This window comes from Phacochoerus africanus, chromosome 10 (assembly GCF_016906955.1).
Source record: "Phacochoerus africanus isolate WHEZ1 chromosome 10, ROS_Pafr_v1, whole genome shotgun sequence".
NCBI classification, from domain to species: domain Eukaryota; kingdom Metazoa; phylum Chordata; class Mammalia; order Artiodactyla; family Suidae; genus Phacochoerus; species Phacochoerus africanus.
Window position 1 is genome coordinate 87,009,035 of NC_062553.1, and position 20,146 is coordinate 87,029,180.

The 20,146-nt window shown below is 42.7% G+C and overlaps 1 protein-coding gene across 1 annotated transcript in view; it reads left to right on the forward strand.

Moving 5' to 3' along the window:
• The window catches only part of MAML3 (mastermind like transcriptional coactivator 3), a 444,013-nt gene that overhangs the window by 162,463 nt on the left and 261,404 nt on the right, over positions 1-20,146 (forward strand). The gene's annotated exons all lie outside the window — the stretch shown is intronic.

Here is a 20,146-nt window from a genome sequence, read left to right on the forward strand (position 1 = left end):
TACCTCTGAGGCTGGAGTCAAGAGGTCGACTTTGGTCCAAGGTGTCTCTATGACCTCCTTGGGCTCCATTTTTCACATCTGCATTTCCTCCATGTAGAAGGAGCCCAGACATGGGGAATGAAGTGTGTTCCAGCCCACCTGTAGAAACAACCTGCTGTGGGCCTCCCGGGAGGCAAGCGCCCTGACCTCCGTGAGCATCACTCGCTGGCCTGCCTCCCACCCTCACTGGGGAGATGCGAGCACTAACCTCATCACCGCCGAGCGCTCTTTCAGTTTTGGTGTTTCCCCATTCGGTGATGATAAATTTCCCTGAATTTCTGTGTGTGAACAGAAGAGAGCCTAGAATATCCTTTCAATGCTTATCTGGAGGTTGAATCTAAATGTTCCTAATTAGCATTGCCAATAGGGACAGAATGTTCCAAAGCAGAGCCGGACTGCATTTTTAAACAATGCAAGTTCTTCGACTTAGCCTTATATGAAGGACACGCTTAGACTAAAATGGTTTACTTTATCATAAGTTGGTGATCTCTGTCCAGAGATGGTTTAGGGCAGGTTTTCTCACCCTCAGCACTGTTGCCGTTTTGAATCAGATAGTTCTTAGTTGCAGGGCTGTCCTGTGCATTTGTAGGGTATTTCAGAGGGACCCTGGACTCTTATCTGCCATATGAGAGTAGCAGCCCCTACCCACCCACAGTTGTGACAATGAACATGTCTCTAAACATTGCCAAATGGGGCCTGGGGTGGGGGTGGGGGAATCACATCCCAGGTGAGAACACTGATGGAGGGCTGATTTCTGGTATGAATTTGAAAGGCAGAAAAATAAATATAGAGGCAAACTTAATTATGCAAATGCCTTGGGGAAAAATACTGTATTTCTAAAGCGGTAATAATAAATTCTGAGTTAGCCCAAGTGTAGGACTCTCTTTTAAAGTTCCTTTTCCACATATATACCTTCTCAACTCTACTTGAGGGATCATTACATAGTCAGGAAAGAGACCATCTTCTTTTTTTTTTTTTCCTCCTGGAGATATCACAGATGATTCCAAATAATATTGGATGTTAATATACCCTGTTTGAACAATTTCTTAAGAAATGCACACGTAAGATGTCAGCCTCACACATACAGTATTTTTGTGCTGAAACTCTGGTCACATCTTCACACCTGCATAGACTGGTAAAGACTATGTCACAAACCTTCTTGCTTGTTCCAGTTCCAATATGTTTAATTACACCAAAGCTGATGTTCGAAAGATTTATCATCATCTGCATTGACTGATATTTTGTGGGAGGAGAAAATACAATGAAGAGAGAAAGAAAGAAGAAAAAAAAAAAACCAACCAAAAACCCATCCCCTGAAGAATTGGCTCTGTCGTTCTTATATTCTATTTTGTGTTCCTGAGACCCGATAGAAAAGAAATTGTGAAACGGGGTGAGGTTGGCTCTACCATTCAGGCTGAAGTTGCCTTAAAAGGAAAACATGGCATGCTACATATTCCCCCTTCTTTCTCTTTTAGTTCCCTTTCAGCCATTCTCAGAAATGGAAGCAGGAAGAAAACTGCCATCAATTATGTTGAGAAACAACTGACGTTAAATCTGACTGATATTTGTTTATAAAACTATGCCCCATTTTATTTTCAGTGCATTCGCAGTTCCTTTTTTGCCCTTGAACATTCTCCTAACTCCCATGGTGCATATCTTTCCTTTAATCCGTGCCCGGATGTCGAATCGGTGAACAGTCCGTTTTGGTTGCTCCTTGTTGATATGATCCCTCAAAGTCAGCCCTTCCCCTCTTCCCATGGCCCTTCTCTGGTTCAAGCTTTCACAACCTCACAGTCACATGACGCCGTAACCTCGAGGCTCTCCCCTTTGCAGTTCGACCTGTGAGATTCACTGGACTCACACCTTTTTCATTATATTTGTGCATTTATTGGCCAGACGTCGTTTTAGGCTCTGGAAAAAAAAAAAAATCCCCACCCTCATGGGGTTTGCATTCCACTGGGGGCATGAAGGAGGAGTCGCAGATGGAGACAGACATTTTACAAAATAAATAAATGATAGGGTATGTAGAATATGGTAGATGGTATGGAAAAATAAAACAGGGAAGGGAAGTAGGGAGGGGTTTGTGTGTGTGTGTGTGTGTGTGTGTGTGAGAGAGACTGTGTATATGGAAAGACGGGCCATGATTTAAAATATGGTGACAGGGGAGGCTTCACTGAGAAAGTAACTTTCAGGCAAATACACGAAAACGTAGCCGAACATGTAGACCCCCAGGGAGAGAGCAGTCCAGGCAGAGGAAAAGCAGGTGTAAAATCTTGAAGCATGACAGGTGTTTGAGGAAAGGTCTGAGAAGCTGGTGTTAGAAATAGGAAGTCAGGTGAGTGAGTTAATGGGTTGGTGAGGAAGGGAGATACAGGGCCTTGTGGACCGTGGCAGGGACTTTGGCCTTTATCGTCCAGGAGAGAGGGGATACTGCTGGGTGGTTCTGAATGCAGTGTGATCTGACGTATTAATAGGATCATGTCCTCAAGTCATTACTTCCCCTGCTTAAAGCCACCACTTGACAATATATAATCCTATTATGCACAGAGCCAAACTCCTCATCCTCCCTGTCCCTGCTCAAGAACTTTCCCACTCATCCTGCAAAAGCCCTCTGGCCTCTTAGTAAAAAGGGGGCTCCCTACCCACTTCTGATTCTACCCATCCTTCAAGTCCAAACTGAAGGATGGACTTTTCTAGAAAAACTTCGCACCCCAAATTGATCCCTCCCAGCTCTGACCTCCTATTGTATTTATATTGTATTGATTATTTATAATGTGCACTTGGACTTAATCATCTATCGTCTTGCCCTGTTTTTGAAGCAGGCATCAACCGAAAGGTCTATGGAATTTGAGACCGAGAAGGGCCTCAGGAATCATCTGTTCTGGCTCCTTCATGTTACGAATGAGGAAACTGAGGCCCAGCAAAGTTTAGGACATTGCTCAAAGTCACTTAGCTAGTGGTTAATGTGTAGCAAATGGCCCTTAATAATGACATTTTAAGCTAATTATTAGATGATACCATGCCTTATACTTCTCCAGTCCCCTTTGATAGTAGTTAACATAGTATTTATGTAGCAGATGCTTATTAAGTTCAATTAAATATAAGAGTAAATTGATTTTTTGGTTTATTTTTTTTAAAGGAACATTATAGGCCTGTAATTCATCAACCACTTCTTGAATTTACAGATATTCTGATACAGAAAGCCATGTAAAATACCTTTGCCTTTGGATTTTAGGGGTTTTGTTTGTGAATATGGTTAGATGAGAGAATGAAAAATGTTGCCTTTCTTGTAGGTATTTGTTCTGATAATGGTGAAAGATAATTCCATTATCCCTCCATGATTCAGCTATTTTCAATATTTCAATAAGATTTATCAAGGCAATTTGGATTGCAAACAAAATGTTTTTTAATCATTCTTTGTCCAAAAAGGAAAGACCAGTCACGGCTGAGTCCCATCCTTTGAGCTGTTTCTTCGAAGAATTGTTTTGATGGCAGACATGAACTTTCAATGTGTACAGATGTTGACGGTCTATCAGGACTAGTTCAGGAGATCTAATTCATCCTGTGACCCACAGACATCCTTGTGAAGCATAGAGTTTTCTTAAAAATATAGCCCCACATGGGGATGATGGAATGTCTCTGTTACAGCAATAAGTACACAACAAAACGAAGTGGTTTCCAAGAGTTTGTGGTCCAGAACATAGACTTATTACACTTGACCTTTAAAACGCAGACCCATCCAAACAATTCAGTTATGATTTCCCAGCATTTCAATATTTGCCGATAAATTCAGCACTGTTTTGAATTTGGCCTATGTATGATCAAAACAACGGACAAAAGCATGGAAAGTGAATTCAGTCTGCCATTGCTGTTCATGCACGGCAGCCAAAGCAAAGCTCCCGAGGCTTGAAATCACTTGTGGAGAAATCCTGCTGGCTTTGGCGAACTATTTTAAAGTCCACTATTGGTGACCCATGGTAGGACTTTATGACTAGGTCAGTTAGCTGACCATATCATGATGACAGTAATGCTAAGAGGAAGGAGGAAATTCCTGAATGAGCCAAGTAGCTTGGTTTATGGGTACCCACTGCACTTGGACTTAACGAGTCATCTAACAGATGAATAAGGGTGGTCACAAATCCAAGATAAAATGTAAATGGTTTGATGAACTCATCAGAAGTACAGTCTTTTTTTTTCTTTTTCTTTTATTTCTTGCTATTTTTTTTTTCTTAATTTTATAGCTGCACCTGCAGCATATGGAAGTTCCCCAGGCCAGGGACTGAATCTGAGTCCCAGCTGCAACCTATGACACAGCTGCAGCAATGCTGGATCCTTTAACCTACCACATTGGGCAGGGGATCAAACCCACACCTCTATAGCAACCTGAGCTACTGCAATGGGGTTCTTAACCCACTGCACCACGGTGGGAACTCCAGAAGTATAGTCTTACTGAAAGAGAATCTAGATATATATTCCCATGAAAGATGAAATATCAAGTATTTTTGTGCATGTTCTAGGGAAAGTATCCACTATGGTATTTCCCTGTATGTTTATAAATATAATTCTATATTATGGGTCTCTATTCTAATTGAATAGTGTTTCTTTTAGAGTTTTCAAAAGCTTTCGACATTCATCTTCAGATTTAGGAAGATGAAAATGTTCCTCTTCGCACATTTTCTTCAAAATTCATACCTGTTTCCATTTTTGAAATTGAGACATTATTTACATAAAATTCATTACTTTTTATACTTACATAAAATTATTATTTACGTAAAATTCATTACTTCTTAGTGTACATTTCTATGAGTTTAGATAATGTATATATTTGTGTAACTACCACAATTATAATAGAGAACATTTCTATCTTTCCCAAAAGTTCTCTCATTTTAGCACATTTTTGACTGTTACTTTTATTTGATGACAGCTACTTTAGTGGGTTTGACTTTTGTAGAGATTAAAAAGCATAAGGAACTAAGTCCAGTGGCTTAAGTGGCTGGAGATATCACGGAGTGCTGTGACTTTGGGTACAAGACAAGCTGTGACTATAAAATCGTGGCATCTGTTTTCTGATGAGACCTGTAAACTAGTTCTGACAGTCATTTCAAAGTTCAGCTCCAAAAACGTTTAGAGCAATGGATTGGATATATTTTTATAATAAACCCTGGTATTGTCTCCCAGCGTGTTTACTATTATAAAGGACAACACTTACTTGGTTCCTTAATAGAGCCCTGGTATTTGCAGACTTAACATTGTGTGTATGTGTTTTGTTTTGTTTGCTTTTTTTTTTAGGGCTGCACCTGAGGCATATGGAAGTTCCCAGGCTAGGGGTCCAATCAGAGCTGCAGCTGCCAGTCTACAACACAGCCACAGCAACTTGGAATCCAAGCTGCGTCTGCGATCTACACCATAGCTCATGGCAACCCCGGATCCTTAATCCACTGAGCGAGGGCAGAGATCGAATCCATGTCCTCATGGATACTAGTCCTGTTCATTACCACTGAGCCACAACAGGAACTCCCACATTGTGTGTGTTTGAAAGAACCCAGAACATCTGAGAGAGGAAGAAACTTGCAGTTCTGCCAAGGCATAAGTTTGAATCTCGATTTTATCAGCTGGATGGGCACAAGAGTAAGTGGATTCATTAGTGAGTGAGCCAAGCCCATTGCAAATCATCCCAGTCCCAAAGAACTGACCATTGTAAAGGTCTCTTCCGAGTCTGAATGAAGCAATTTTCCTAGAGTGAAAGAAACATGTTGTCTTTGTGAGAAATGGCTCCCTAAAGAAAGTTAAGTGTAGTATTCCAGATGGAAGTGAAGAGGGCTAAGAAAGTAATTTTTCTTAATCAGGAAAATGGAAGTGTCGAGGAGATTAAAGTGTGGTTAGGTTATGGCCATTAATGAATTTACTATATGGAAATTTAAAAAAAAATTAAATAGTTTCAGAGAACGCTTGGGCTGATGCAAAAACAACTCCTTAGGAGAGAAATAAGTCAGTAGGGGTTGAAGAGATCCCCTACATTTCTATGCATATTTATATTGCTATGAAGCACAAGACAAGTTTTAAAAAAATTATATTGGAGGAGAGTTGACTTACAAGGCCGTATTAGTTTCAGGTGTAGAGTAAAGTGAGTCAGTTATCCACTCTTTGTTCCCGTATAGGTTTATTACGGAATATTGAGTAGATTTACAAGGCAAATCATATGCTATTGTGTATCTGAATTGGGGCACTCAAGAAGATTGAGGGTTTAATTCTGTGAGATCTGTTGAGTTTTGATACTAGCATCATTACACATAGTTCTGTCTGGTGTGTCCAAGGATATGGGGGAAGTTGACATTTGAGATAGAATCTGTTGAGCTAGAATCTTTTGAGCTAGAGATGAGAAGTGTCCTATGGATAGTTTTAGTAGATCAGTGTACAATCACTGGATCAGTATTTGATTGACAAAGGCCCAAGAGGCTGGTGGTGGATCCTAGTTGCAGTGCCATTTAAATCACCCAGAGGGTGCAGTGGAGAGTGTTCCTAACTTGGGGAGATTATTCAAGAGGGTGGAGGCTGTGGCTGCCCTTTTGAGAACTAGAGAGGAAAACTGTTATGAACAGATTGCCAGCTAACTTCAAGGTCCTTTTTTTTTTTTTCTTTTTTTTAAAATTGGTCTTTTTAGGGCTTCACCTGAGGCATATGGAGGTTCCCAGGCTAGGAGCTGAATCAGAGCTGTAGCTGCTGGCCTACACCACAGCCACAGCAACAAGGGATCTGAGCTGTGTCTGTGACCTATACCACAGCTCATGGCAATGATGGATCCTTAGCCCACTGAGGAGGCCAGGGATTGAACCTATGTCCTCATGTATATCCAAGGTCCTTAAAACAGTATTCTGAGGCTTCCTTAGCATTAATGGGATAGTTTTTTAGTTAGCAGTATAAACCTGAGCTGTAGATTCTTCTTTTCTCAGTGATCATGAGAAATTCCTTGTCTTTATCTGGGAACTAGAAATAATGGAGTAATTCAGATATTTAACTACTATGGGCAAGTACACTTCTTGGCCTCTGGAAATACAATGAAAAGGCATAGGCTCTGCTCATAAGGCACTTCTGATAGTTGAGAAGACAGACATGAAAGTGAACCATGAGAACTCCATGGAAGTTGCTCACATGAAGGTACGTACCTGGCACAATTAGAACCTAGGAAGACAAGCCCACAAGTCTACTGCAAGATACGTAGGATCATCTGTCCTGTAATTGACTTCTCTCCTCATTTGGAGAAAAGAAAATGCTGCTGAGGCCCTGAGCAATTAAACGACTTCCCTTGTCATTTGTCATCTAAACTACTCGGACATCCTCCTGATCACCCTTCTGCTTCCTAATCTCTTGATAATCTGGTCCATTCTTAAAACCATTGCTCCAGGTTCCTTTTAAAACTGAGTGGATCTGAGAGTCCAGAGCCCCAGCTGTGACTTTCAGAGCTGCCATCTCCTTTCCGTCCGGCTCATCCCTCCACGGGCTGGGCTTCAGCACCCTGCCCACTCTCCTGCCTCATTTCGTGTTTCTAACTTTTGTTCATGTTCTTCTTTCTTTCTCAGCTTCTTTCCACCTATCAAAATCAACACATTCAAAGCTCAGCTCAAATGAAGCCTGCTCTGATTCTCCCAGTTCATGCTTGCATTTCCACAGCTCCCATTTGTAGACAACTTCTCTGAAAATGGTTGCATTCAGCTTTGCCTCTGCTTCATGTTTATAGTTCTAGCTCTTTCATTAAATTCTAAACCCCTGGAAGACTTGGATAGGGACATATTCCTTCATGACCCATTGACCTCATAGCCCATAGTTAAGAAGTAAAGCCTCATCAGATGCAGTTGAATATTGCCCAAGGTCAGGTGTGAGCAGAAGCCCCAAGTCTAAAAAACCTGGTTCTTCTGATCTACATCAAAACCTTAGGAACTCCAAGAAGTTACCTAACATGTCTTCATCCTATCAATTGCTTCACCTTGCAGAAACTTCTTTGTGAGCCTAAGGTGCAGAATTGCCAGTGTTGTCATGGCTCCCAGTGTTTCCCGTGGCAGCCAGGTTGAGGAGGTAGCCGGGATGGATGTCTTTATGTTGGGCATCATTTCCCCATCTCCAGTAGGCCCTATGAATATTTGAAGGGGAGTCTGGAAGCTGTTTCCTGTGAGGGAAGTTAAGTTGAAATGCAGGAAGTAAAGATTAAGGAATATTAACATAAAATCTGTATTGTGAATTCTTTTACATAAAAATGTTACCATTGTAGGGTGAAGCGGTGTCAGGGAGCTTTTCAGATGTCTACATTTTAATACCCCAGTGAAGAGTTTGTTGTAAATTATGAAACGTGGAAATTCTTTATCCTTCCAAAGATCCTTGACAAAAGAATGCGCTGAAGGGAGATGTGTGTGTGTGTGTGTGTGTGTGTGTGTGTGTGCGCGCGTGTGTTCATTTTTCCAAGTGTACCTTCCTGATGCAAAAATGTGGGGCAGCAGAAGGCAGTGTAGGTGAAGTGAGGAGTGACTGCCTCAGTCTTTGGTATTTTACACTGCTCTGTCAGTCTGTCTGTCTGTCTATCTATCTGCCTATCTGCCTATCCACCTCCCTATCTGTCCATTTCAATGGCATCGTGTACAAGCGGGGATCGTGTACAAGTCTCTGGTCAACCCAGCGTTATCTAATATGCAGTGGGGGGTCTGAAAAGAGGACTGGGGCTGCAGACCACCCCTCCCGTACACTCTGCAAGCTCCTTCCTCTGCAGGTCAGGGAAGGATCCGAGTTGTTATCCCGTTATCATGATCCCTGCTGTGGGTTCATGGAGCTGTCAACTGAGGTCTTCACTTACCTGCTGGTCCCACTCCATCCGGCTCCCTCCTCAGGCCAGCCAGCACCCTTTACCTGTTCTTCCACTTGCTGTTGGAGGAACACCAGCACCGGCACCCTTTACCTATTCTACCGCCCTTAACCAGCCAACACCCTTTGTGTGTTCCTCCACTTGCTGGTATTGCCTGTCTGGTCTGGCTTATAGTCACTTGTCTGAAAACTTCCAGGTTTGGGGCCCCGCGAGGGTCAGCCTGCTTTCCCAGAACAGGAAAATGCTGGTAGATGAAAGGCTTGGCAGCCTCCTTGTTCTCCACTCTGCAACAGAAGGGATTTTCTTTCTGTAATCACCACAACCACTAAAGTATTTGAACGTGAAGGCATTGAATCAGTCATCTTTGCTGGGAAAAGTTTCCACCGAGGGGCGGGTGTTAAGAGCCAGCCTCTGCAGTGGCACCCTGTAGGATTTTAAGCCCGTTGACCTCTCAAGGTGGCAGGTACTTGACCTCTGAATGCCTTAGTGTCCTCGTCTATAAAACGGGAGTGATAAAAATCCACTTCATAGGGAATTTGTAAGGGTCAAGTAAGTTAACATAGGTACGGCATTTAGAAGAGTATCCAGCCCATAGTGAGCACTGTGTAAATATAAAGCTATTGTTACTGCAAGAATGGCTTTGCCTGCTGCTCAAGAATTCAGTTGATGGAGGTTGGAATGGGCTTGTCAAGAGGGATTAGCAGCCATCTTGACCAGAGGAGAAACTGAGGCAGTGAGAAGAAGCCAGCTAAGCGAGGTCCAATGGTCTCTGTGGCTTTGCTTGACTTAAAATGCATGTAAACCCAGCTGGGTCTCTGCCACCCTCTGTGTGTTCTTAAGGAAATATGGACACCCTAATGTGATGCTAAAATCAGATGAAGCCAAGAGTGTGTGTCTGTTGGAATGTCCGTTGGGGGAAAAGAGCATGAATTTAGATGAAAGTATAGCAAGAAAACCCTAAGAGAAGTGAACCCTGAATGCAGTACAGGGCTGACCAAGAGGGAGAGAGGCGCCCATTCCCCTTTGCCCCAGGTGTTTGAAAAAATCATCTCCAAACCTGTGCCAACCACAACCCAGTCCTGCAGACACTGTGATTTTGCAATTTGCTTGCATCTGTGTTTTGCTGAAAGCTTTCAGTTTTTGGTGCCTCCAGAACTCTTCAGGCCTGGCAAGGAGAGCCGTGCTCTCATTGCCTTCTGCAAGCAGCCTCAGGACAGCAGATTTCATTTGGGAAACTTCCAGGGATGAAGAATGCGCCGTATGTGTGTGTGTGTGTGTGTCCCTTATAAAGAAAACCAACTTGATATTTATTCATGTTATTTTTAAAGAGGAATGTCCTCTAAGCTGCAGGAAGATAGAATAAGATTGTATGATTTTAATGCAGCTTATTACTTCTCAATCCCTTTTCCTTTGTGTGTTTCCCAAATGCTACTGACGGGAAGGGCACCAATGAAGGGGCAGAGAGGCAACCTCAGGGGGAGAACTCTATACCTCACAGAAGTGACTGCTTTCGCTTGGCGCCTATAAGTATCTCTTTTCCATCATCTTCTCCCCTTTGCCTTACTCAGCAGTGAAGAATCCTCAAATATCTGCAGAGATTCCCTAACAGAATTGTTTGCCTTTACTGCTGGGTTTTTTGGTTTTGTTTTGTTTTAGGGCCGTACCTGCAGCATATGGAAGTTCCTGGACTAGGGGTCAAATTGGAGCTGTAGCCGCTGGCCTACACCACAGCCACAGCAATGCAGGATCCGAGCTGGGTCTGTGACCTACACCACAGCTCATGGCAATGCCAGATCCTTAACCCACTGAGCGAGGCCATGGATCGGACCTGCATCCTCATGGGTACTAGTCAGGTTCATTACCACCAAGCCACAATGGGAACACCTGCTGGGGTTGTTGTTTGTTTGTTTTCTGACAGAATAGAAGGATTTTTCTGTTTTGCTCTTAAATTAAGTACAATTGAATTGATGCCCAATTGTTAAAAATGGCACAAATAGTCACTTGGGGTTTTTATTTGGCCATACCTGTGATACGTGGAAGTTCTTGGCTGGGCTGGGGATTGAACCCAAGCCACAGTGGTAGCCATAACTGCTAGGCCAGCAGGGCACTCCACCAGTCGTTGGCTTATCACAGTATGTCTATATCTACATCTGTTTCATGTCCATGTTCACTCTATAGACATCCCTCAAATAGAACTGGTATTCTTTATGTCTCTTTTTTAATGTCTTTCTGCAGCAAGGCCAGTGCACTTGATGAGTGGGGAGTCAAGAGGTCCTTGTCACGGTCATTCAAGAACATTGGGTATCATGGATACTTTTTTTTTCAGGATGAATATTTTTGTCACCATTAAAGCTGCTCAGTCCGTCTCTGGTTAATGGAAAAATTTCTGTTAAAAAAAAAAAAACAAAACTGGGCTCCAATTTAGTGATAATAAGGTTACCAGTCTGACTCTATTAGAAACTGACCACCAGCCAGGAATTTCTAGTTAATGCAAAGATTAGCTGGCAGTCATCAGGCACTGGTAAGAAACCTCCAGGACAGTAAAAGGCTTTCCTATGGCTAACAGCTTCATCTAGGGGAGTGGTAAGCCCATCCCATTAATAATCCTGTCAAACTAGAGATGAACCTAGTGAATTTAAATGCATTTTAGGAAAAGGAAAGGCAGGGACATATTCTGCCTGTTTTACCTTTGATGAGCTGACTTCCACCATTTTTCTAACATGAAAAATCCTTGCATGTTTCTAGTTGCTAACATCTGGTGAATGGCAGGGGGTACGCTGTGCTGTGTTCTGCATGCGTTATAACCTAATGCATTCATCCTAAATGGAGTACTCAGTAAGAAAAAAAAAAAAAAGAATTTTAAAGTTCAAAAAATAGGAAGACTTGACAACATGTATTTTTGAAGAGTGAATAGGTACACAGGGTACACAATTCAAAAGATACAAAGTGAGCAGGATGGGAGCAAGCAGGGAGACTTGATTTGAAGCAGTGTTTTTCTCCTGATTTATTTCAAGCAGTATTTTTTCATGTTGGCGCCTTTGCCAAAATCATTTGTGCTCAGGGTGGTGGGCGAGTGGTGGCGGCTTTTTGTTTGCTCAGTTTTGGCTGTTGCTGATGGAGAAAGACACGAGTATGGTCCTGATGCAAATGTTTTTCTTCAAGTTAATGACATTACTTGGCCAGATATTTTTCCCCAGTGTCCTCCCTTCCCCGTGTCCTCCCTTCCCCCATCCCGGGAGCTGAAGCCGTCTTTGCTTTTGCGTTCTTGTAAGAAGTTCACTGGCCATAAGCAGGTGTTCACGGGTAAAAATATAAAAAACAGTTCAATAAAGAATCTCAGATAGGTTAAAAGGAGAATGCAGGAATATGTTAAAAGGAGTTGGATATGTTAAATAGGCAAAAAATAAAATATAAATTTTTGTTAAAAATGTAATTTTCTCATCGCAGTATCCTTTTTTAATATAAAATAGTTTTTAACTTTGAAGCAAATCGTTTTGGATCTGGGGGAGAAAATAAAGGTACTAAGCAGGTGTTAATCTCAAAAGTAGTTGTAGGGAACAATAAAAGCCACGGCAATGGTGATTTCAGCCTTTTCTGAAGATCCATAGGCCACAGAGGCTGCCTGAGCTGTGCCTTATAGTTTATGAAAGGAAAGGCTCGGACTGAGCCAAAAACAAAAACAGAAGAGTTCAACTCTCAAGGTCAGAGAGAAGAATTCTGAACTTTCAGCATGTTTGTGTCATTAAAATCCAAATGGCTTACTTTGTAAGATTTTGTGGTGATTATACAGATCGTGAGATTGTCCTTTAAAAAAAAAAACAAACCAACAGGGAGTTATTTTGGGTTTATAAAGACACAAGGGCTTATGGACTTATTCTCTTTAGTAACAAAGTAAAAACACTTTAAGAAACAAGCTATTTTGGAATTATAGAACACTTGTCCTCCTAGATTCTTAGTTTAATTATGGAAACAACAGTGTTTTACGTTGTCAGGGTCACTTGTTTTTATGTCCCAGAACTGATGTGTACAGGTTTGTGAATGTGTACATTTCTTTCTAATTCTTTGTTCAGTAACCTCAGGTTGGTGCTTGAAATCGACCACAGTGCTTATATGTACACCATAAAAATTGGTGAAAGCTACATACAGGGGCTTTTTTTCCCCCCTGGAGAGCTGATTATTAAATATTTACCAGCACTTCACTGGATATAAAGCCTAATTGAGTTGTATTCATCAAATATGGGAGAAATCCAAAATGAGTAGAACCATTGCTTGGAATTTTAAAAATGTATTAAAGGAGGGAAAAAAAAATCTAGTGGAGGAGAACCAGCAGTGTGGCAGCATGTGTGGCAAGTTACCTCAATACTTGCCAGGAGTTGTAAGAAACAGGTTTTACTGTTATTCAGAGTAGCCAGTGGCTTGGTCTTGCCTTTTTTTTTTTTTTTTTGGTCTTTTTGTCTTTTTAGTGCCGCGCTTGCGGCATATGGAGGTTCCCAGGCCAGGGGTGGAATTGGGGCTGCAGCTACCGGCCTACACCACAGCCACAGCAACGCCAGATCCTTAACCCACTGAGCAAGGCCAGGGATCGAACCTGCAACCTCATGGTTCCTAGTTGGATTCGTTTCCGCTGCACCACGACGGGAACTCCTGGTCTTACCATTTTGGATGGAGTAATGTGAATCATGTCTTCATGGAGTGAGAATCAGCCAAAGGGCAGGGGGTGCTCCATCCTGCAGGGTTCCCCCTTATGGAACAGAGCTAAGATCCAGCTTCGGGAGAGGCTCTAACAGCTACATGACATTTTTTCCTTAACCTCAAAAAGTGACTACTTCTAATAGCTGTATTTTACAGACACAGAATTTGACGTGTGAGGAGACATAGAGTCCAAATAATACACAAAGATCAGATCCCTTCTCTTCCCTCCACCCCTGCCTTCCATTGTCCCTGATGCCTCCCTGTCATGGCTGGGGCGCTTTGAACAGGAATAAAGAGTTATCTCGATTATGGGGATTCTCAGAGCTAAAGGACAGCCTGACCCCTGGAGTAATGCCATTCTACTAGTGTATTTAAAATTTTTTGACACGAGGAATTATTGGCCAGGGAAAATAGAAAACGCCTCTCTGTTTTGTTGGCACCTGCTTCATGCAGACATCTTGTTGTCAGCCATGTAGGCAAGATACTGTGGTTCCGCTTCTGGCCAGGTGCTATCTCACACCCTTGATATTCAAAGCATGATCTATGGACCAGCATCTTTGGCACCAACTAGGAGCTTGCTACAAACACAGAATCTTGGGGCCCTTATAAACCTACTGAATCAGAGTGGGCAGGCGCACAGGATCCCCAGCCAATTTGTATGAACATTAAAGTTTAGGAAGCACCTCCTCACCTGTTCACGAACTATCTGAAGACCTCTTTGAAAGCTCCTTGAAAGAAATGGTTTTAAGATAAATAGAGAACCAAACTAGAAGACCAAAGAATAAATGACAAAGTCTTTAAATAAATCACAAAAGAGTTTTATTCATGGTCTTGTCTTTCCCTTCACCTGTCTCTAGTCTCCATTACACACTTATTTATAAAAAGAAAGAACTACGGTGGTGTCCCCGATGTAGAGAGAGAGAATAACCTGGAATTTCCAAAGGAACCATGTTTTTTGCACTATTTGACTGTGTCTCAAGCTTGATTTTACATGGTCATCTGCTAAAGTTGAAGCGTCACATAAAATAGCAATTCTCTTTCTCACTCTTCTCTGTCTCTTTTTTTAAAACATGAAAGTTTTTATTTTAGAGCAGTTTCCAATTTACAGAAAAGTAGCAAAGATAGTACAGAGAATTCCCATTTACTTCAGGCCCATCCATCTCTCTGGATTTCTAACCAGAGTTGTATTTCTGCTTCTCGCTGATTGGCAGAGTTTCCTGGCCAAGAAGCAAAGTTACAGCACCTAACACAAATAGTATTTGATTAAGGCTAATTACGGTGCTGTCACATAAAAAGAGGAGAAAAGAAAGCTGGCTTTTTCAACTAGCAATGAAATAACCTGCTGTCTATCTACTGACTTAATAGCTTTAATTGCCAGAACATAATCAAGATCTGGTGAATTTGTTTGAACATAGCAGCAGGCACCAAATATTTCAATGAGATCAAGTTGTATAACTAGTTGTGCTCTAACTCAAGCTGAAATCTCTCTGACAAAATGAGCTTTGTAATCTAAAAGGGAACACCTGTTGGGAGAGGTCCGTGTTAACGACGATTTGAGTTATTCACACTCGCTGAACGAAGAAAGTTGTGGGCTTGACATGACCTTGCATGAGCAGTAACCCTCTGCTATGTCTGACTTCTTAGTTTGCGGGATTGATTAGGTCAGGAGTGTATTTACACTTTATTCTGCAGGCTCATTGTACTTCCCATTTATTGAGAACTTCTTTCCAAAGAGACCTAGTAAAAGTGGACATTTAACACACTTGATGGGTACACTTCAGACATCAGTAAAATCATTTTATATGTGAAAGCAACCACTCTTCCACATTTTTTTGATGTCTGCTTTCTTTCTTAGGAATGTAGAACCAGGAATTAAGACACCTATAAGACAGTCTGCTTCCAGGAGGACAGACCAGGAAGTGAATCTGACAACAAATGATTTTGCCCAAGGGGACCTCAGGGTGGGCCCTTTTGGAGACCTCGCAAAGACAGTCACATCTGATTGGTTCCTTCCCACCCTGTTCAGACACTCAGTACCTGTTTCAGGATCATCTAACCAAAGGCTGTCTGATGGTAGCTAAGTATGTATAACCTTGAGCTTTCTGGAGACAGCTGTTCAAGTGAAAAGAACCCTTTTTGTGGAACAGTAAGAATAATTCTTTTCCTGTTTAGTAATCATTGAATTCCTCAGAGGAATTCACATTCTTTACCAACAAAGAAATTCTTTACCAGCCACAGTTGTCTCAAAAGAAGGTAAAGGTAGGTCGTGTTTGCTTAACTTGCAGGAACAGGCGAAGTTGCAGAGGTGAAAACTAAACCTAGTTGAGTGCCCCCGCCCCCAGTCACTTCCTCTTTCAGGGGGACGGTGGTTGTTAGGGGCAGGGCAGTGGAGGTGTGACAGTTTCTGTCGGTTACCCTGCAGCCCCAGAGGTGTCGCTAGACTGGGCTCTCTAAGAAGGCTCCATGCCTGCAGCAGACCTTTCTCCTGGGCGATGCCTGGGTAACCAGTGGACAGAGCAGAGTCACAGAGACTGGATTCAAAAGATCTGGGCTAGGGAGAATTCTGCCCCCGTTCCTTTTCCTCTCCCTTCTTTCCCAGCCAAGACTTCATGGTCTGCTTGCCTCCTGAATTTCCTCACAGGCCCTGAGAGGCTGTGGCTCCTGTGAAGCTGCTGAGGGACTGAGGAAGCCTCTTGTGGCTCGTGTTCAGATGTGCAAAAAGCTTAGCATGGCAAGAAGCCCGTAGGAAGGAGCAGAAGTCTGAGGGGGTTGCTTTTCAAGTTCCTACTGTTAATTTTTTTTTCATTTTCTTTGCCTCATCTACCAAGTCTTTGAGGCTGAAGAGGCTCAGAGTGGAGTTTGTCCTAATTTTAAACTTGCCCCCGTGACTGCCCTGTAATTTTCATACCGCATCCTAAATTAGAGCATGTCTCCGTAGGTTGGGCTCTGAGCATCTCTTTCTGTGAAGCTTTAGCAAACTACCCTTGATTTAGCAGAGGAATTTCAGCATAAAAATCCAGGATTCAGGGAGTTCCCATTGTGGCTCAGTGGGTTACAAACCCCACTAGAATCCATGAGGATGCAGGTTCGATCCCTGGCCCCACTCAGTGGGTTAAGGATCCAGTGTTGCCGTGAGCTGTGGTGTAGGTCACAGATGTGGCTCGGATCCCCAGTGGCTATGGCTGTGGTGTAGGCCAGCAGCTACAGATCCAATTCTACCCAAGCCTGGGAACTTTCATATGCTGCTGGTGCGGCCCTGAAAAAAAAAGAGAAAAAAGAAACAAAATGTGGGATTCAGTCCTTGTCAGAAGACCGCCTTGGGAAGAGTTTGTCTGGTTGCAGGGGGTCGTGAGGGAGGAGGGGCAGCTACAGCCATTGGCTGCAGCCAGTCATCCAATCATCTCTTAGAACAGGTGCATCTCAGCAGACGCCCACAGGACAACTTGTTTATATTCCATCTCTGACAGGAGTAAATTTGAGAGAATTTGTACAGAGATTATCTAACTCAGATTCTTTGTGTGTGTCCTTCCAAGACTGCAGCTGTGACTTTGACCAAGAAGATCATATATCTCTCATTTTCTGTGGGACCCAACTCCAAGTCTTCCTTCCCTAACCTAGGCCTCTGGATGTGACCTCAGACCACCACAAGCTTTCCTTTCCCCTGAATTTCTAGGACAAGCCTAACCTGGGTCTCTGTGGTTTTCACCAACGATTGATACTCTCTGCTTTCCATTTTGTATGTCTCCATTATACCCCAGGCTGGGGGTGAGATATATAACATGACCTTAGTGAATGATGCTTCAGTTAAGTCATTATCATCCGCTGTAATGATCTACGAGTTGAGAATTTTCTGACCATTTTAATCATGGGTCCTAATGGTCTTAAAATTCCTCCATTAGAAAGATGGAATATTTATACTTGCCTTACATAAATCTGCCCTACAAATAGATTTCTATTTACCTGCGAGCATGGAAGAAATCTGCAGTCATCATCCTGGTTTTTTTTCTTCAATAACAGTCAATGTGTTTCCAGATTAGTCTGTTCCAAGTAACTTGTTCATATCCCTTAGGACACAGAAGGCCTCAAAACTTCAATACCTGCCAACAGCCAAAGCCAAAAAGGCCCATACCAACTTGAAAACTGCTGCTCCCCATTTAGCTTTTTAATTCCACAAGGTGACCGCCTTCCTTTCTGCCGAGTGGTACCCCATATGAAGGAGATACGTCTTGACTCCTGTCCCTGCTATGGAGGCCTCAGAATAAGAATTTCAGCCCCAAAGCGGCACTCCAATCTGTGGATGCAGTCTCAGGACAATCTGTGGAAGAAAGGTCCATGCTCTGAGCATCCTTCTGTGGGCTCCCTGGTTTGTACAGGTAGATTCCTAAGCTGTGGAAGCGATAAGATTTTACTCTAGTTACAAGCTATCCAGTTGGCTGCCTTTCTTCATATAGGCAATTTTGCTTAAATGCTTTCTGTTCTGCTGGAAAACACATACCAGTGAAATGCATGTGGTTGGTGCGCCAAAGACCAAGCTCTTTCATTCAGTCCCCACAGAGACTTGTTATCTCCACCTAGAGAAGAAAATGGTCTATGAGATGCAGATTCCAACTCTCATGCAGAATAGCCATCTTACAAAAGTGTGCCACTGGTCCCAAGAGAAATCACCAGAGGATGATGGATGCGCTGGCGTGACTCCAGCAATACTTCAAGAAAAACAATGCAAGCACAGCTCTACCAAGCCATCAGTATCATTGTCATTTACAGGAAGGGCAGCAGAGTGTCATTATCCTTGTGCTCCTGATACTGATAGTTTCTCAGAGCCCAGAGGGGTAGGTGGCTTAGACACACTGGAAAAATGGAGGAGGTGCCCTCTTGGCTACAAGACCAGCACAACTCAAGACGTGAGTGTGAAGCTAGACGTTGATTCACCTCTACTTTTGCCATCAGGTGACTCTCTCGACTGGGTCCAAACTTGGCCAGATGCCCTACCTCCTGTCTGTCCTGCATAAATGCCACCTCCTCCATGAAGCATTCCCAGGCTTCCCCCTGCCAGAGGAAACCTGTTCTTCCTTTGAGGAGGCTTGGTACGCTTTGGCAGGGTCATTCCCCTCCTTATATTTTGGCTTCATGTGTACACTTCACGTCTCATCTTTCCTGCATTATAAAGTCCTTGAGAGGAGAAACACTGCTACATGCACATATGTATTTTCCACGCTGTCTTTGGAACAGAGATCACAGCCAGTAAATATGTAGTGAAGGAGAACATGGAAGAACAATGGCAGAATATGGCAGAGCAAGGCAGAGCATCTGTAGAAGAGCAGTGGTAGCACCATATCTGGGCTTTCTCGACGGGAGAGTCCACACACAGTGCCCCCAACAGGTGAGGTAGCTGGAAGTACAAGAGGAAAGAGACGAGTAAAAACACTGATGGATGAAGAGCCCTACATCGGTTGATTCCTTCCACCATGTCCGGTTCTGTGCACAGAATCTTTTCTCTTCATTTTGTTTTCGTGATCAGGGTTGGGTATTGTTTGTGGAATTCACTCAGGAAAACTTTGTAATTTTCCAACATAGTTAATATTCAGATATGAAAAATCTCTTACAGTTTAAATGGTGAATAGATGCTAATTTATACATATATACTTATGCTCGGAATGCCTAATTAATGATCTTCCATGTCAGTCATGGGTATGTTAATGAGCTTCTTTTGCTCCTGTGTCATAATTGCATTCGCCTCTCTCACTTCAGGTTGGGAGAACATCTTAGCTATGGATTAGCAAATGATGCAAAATAACAACAACAAAACAACTAACAATTACTCTGTGATTCATAAGTTTAGGGAATATGGAAGTATATGATCATAACAATTTAGTGTGAGAAGATGTAAAGGCAGCCAAAAAAAAAAAGAAGGAATCGGCTACTTTCATAGTAACTCTCCATTTGCTGAGTTTCAAAAAGGCCTGCTTGATGTGCAGGACTGTCTTTCTTTGGTCTATACAGTCAATTCACTGTCTTTTTTACTCTGAGGACAAAAGGGCTCTGTGATAAAGGGAACTCTATCAATAGGTGTTATCCTATATTTAGATCTGTTCTATTTCTCAGAACCGAGAAGTACCAGCTTCCAACTACCTTCCATAGTCTTTCTTTCCTCTACCCTCTTATTTTGGTTTTTTCCCTGAAACACTTTCATATTTTTCAGCCATAAGCCTTCCCGCTTTGATCTGGCAGAGTCCAATTGGATTTGATTCCTCACTTTTCACTTTTTGCCTCTGTGACTTTAAGCAAGTTTAGTGGCTTCTCTGTGCCTCTGTTCCTTCACCTGTAAATGAGGTTGTTAAAAAAGACAGGAAAATTAAATGAGTTGAAGTGTCTGAAGCCCATTGCAAGGCATGTAGCAAGCGATAGGATTGCCCCCTGGTTTTCTTGCCTTTTTTTCTATCCCTCCCTGATGAATGTAGTGGTTAAGACCGCAGCATCTGGAGGGCTACTGTCTGGGTTTAACTCCTGGTTCTGCTGTCTCCCAGTCCTGTGACCTCAGACAGGTGACCTAGCCTCGCTGTGCCTCAC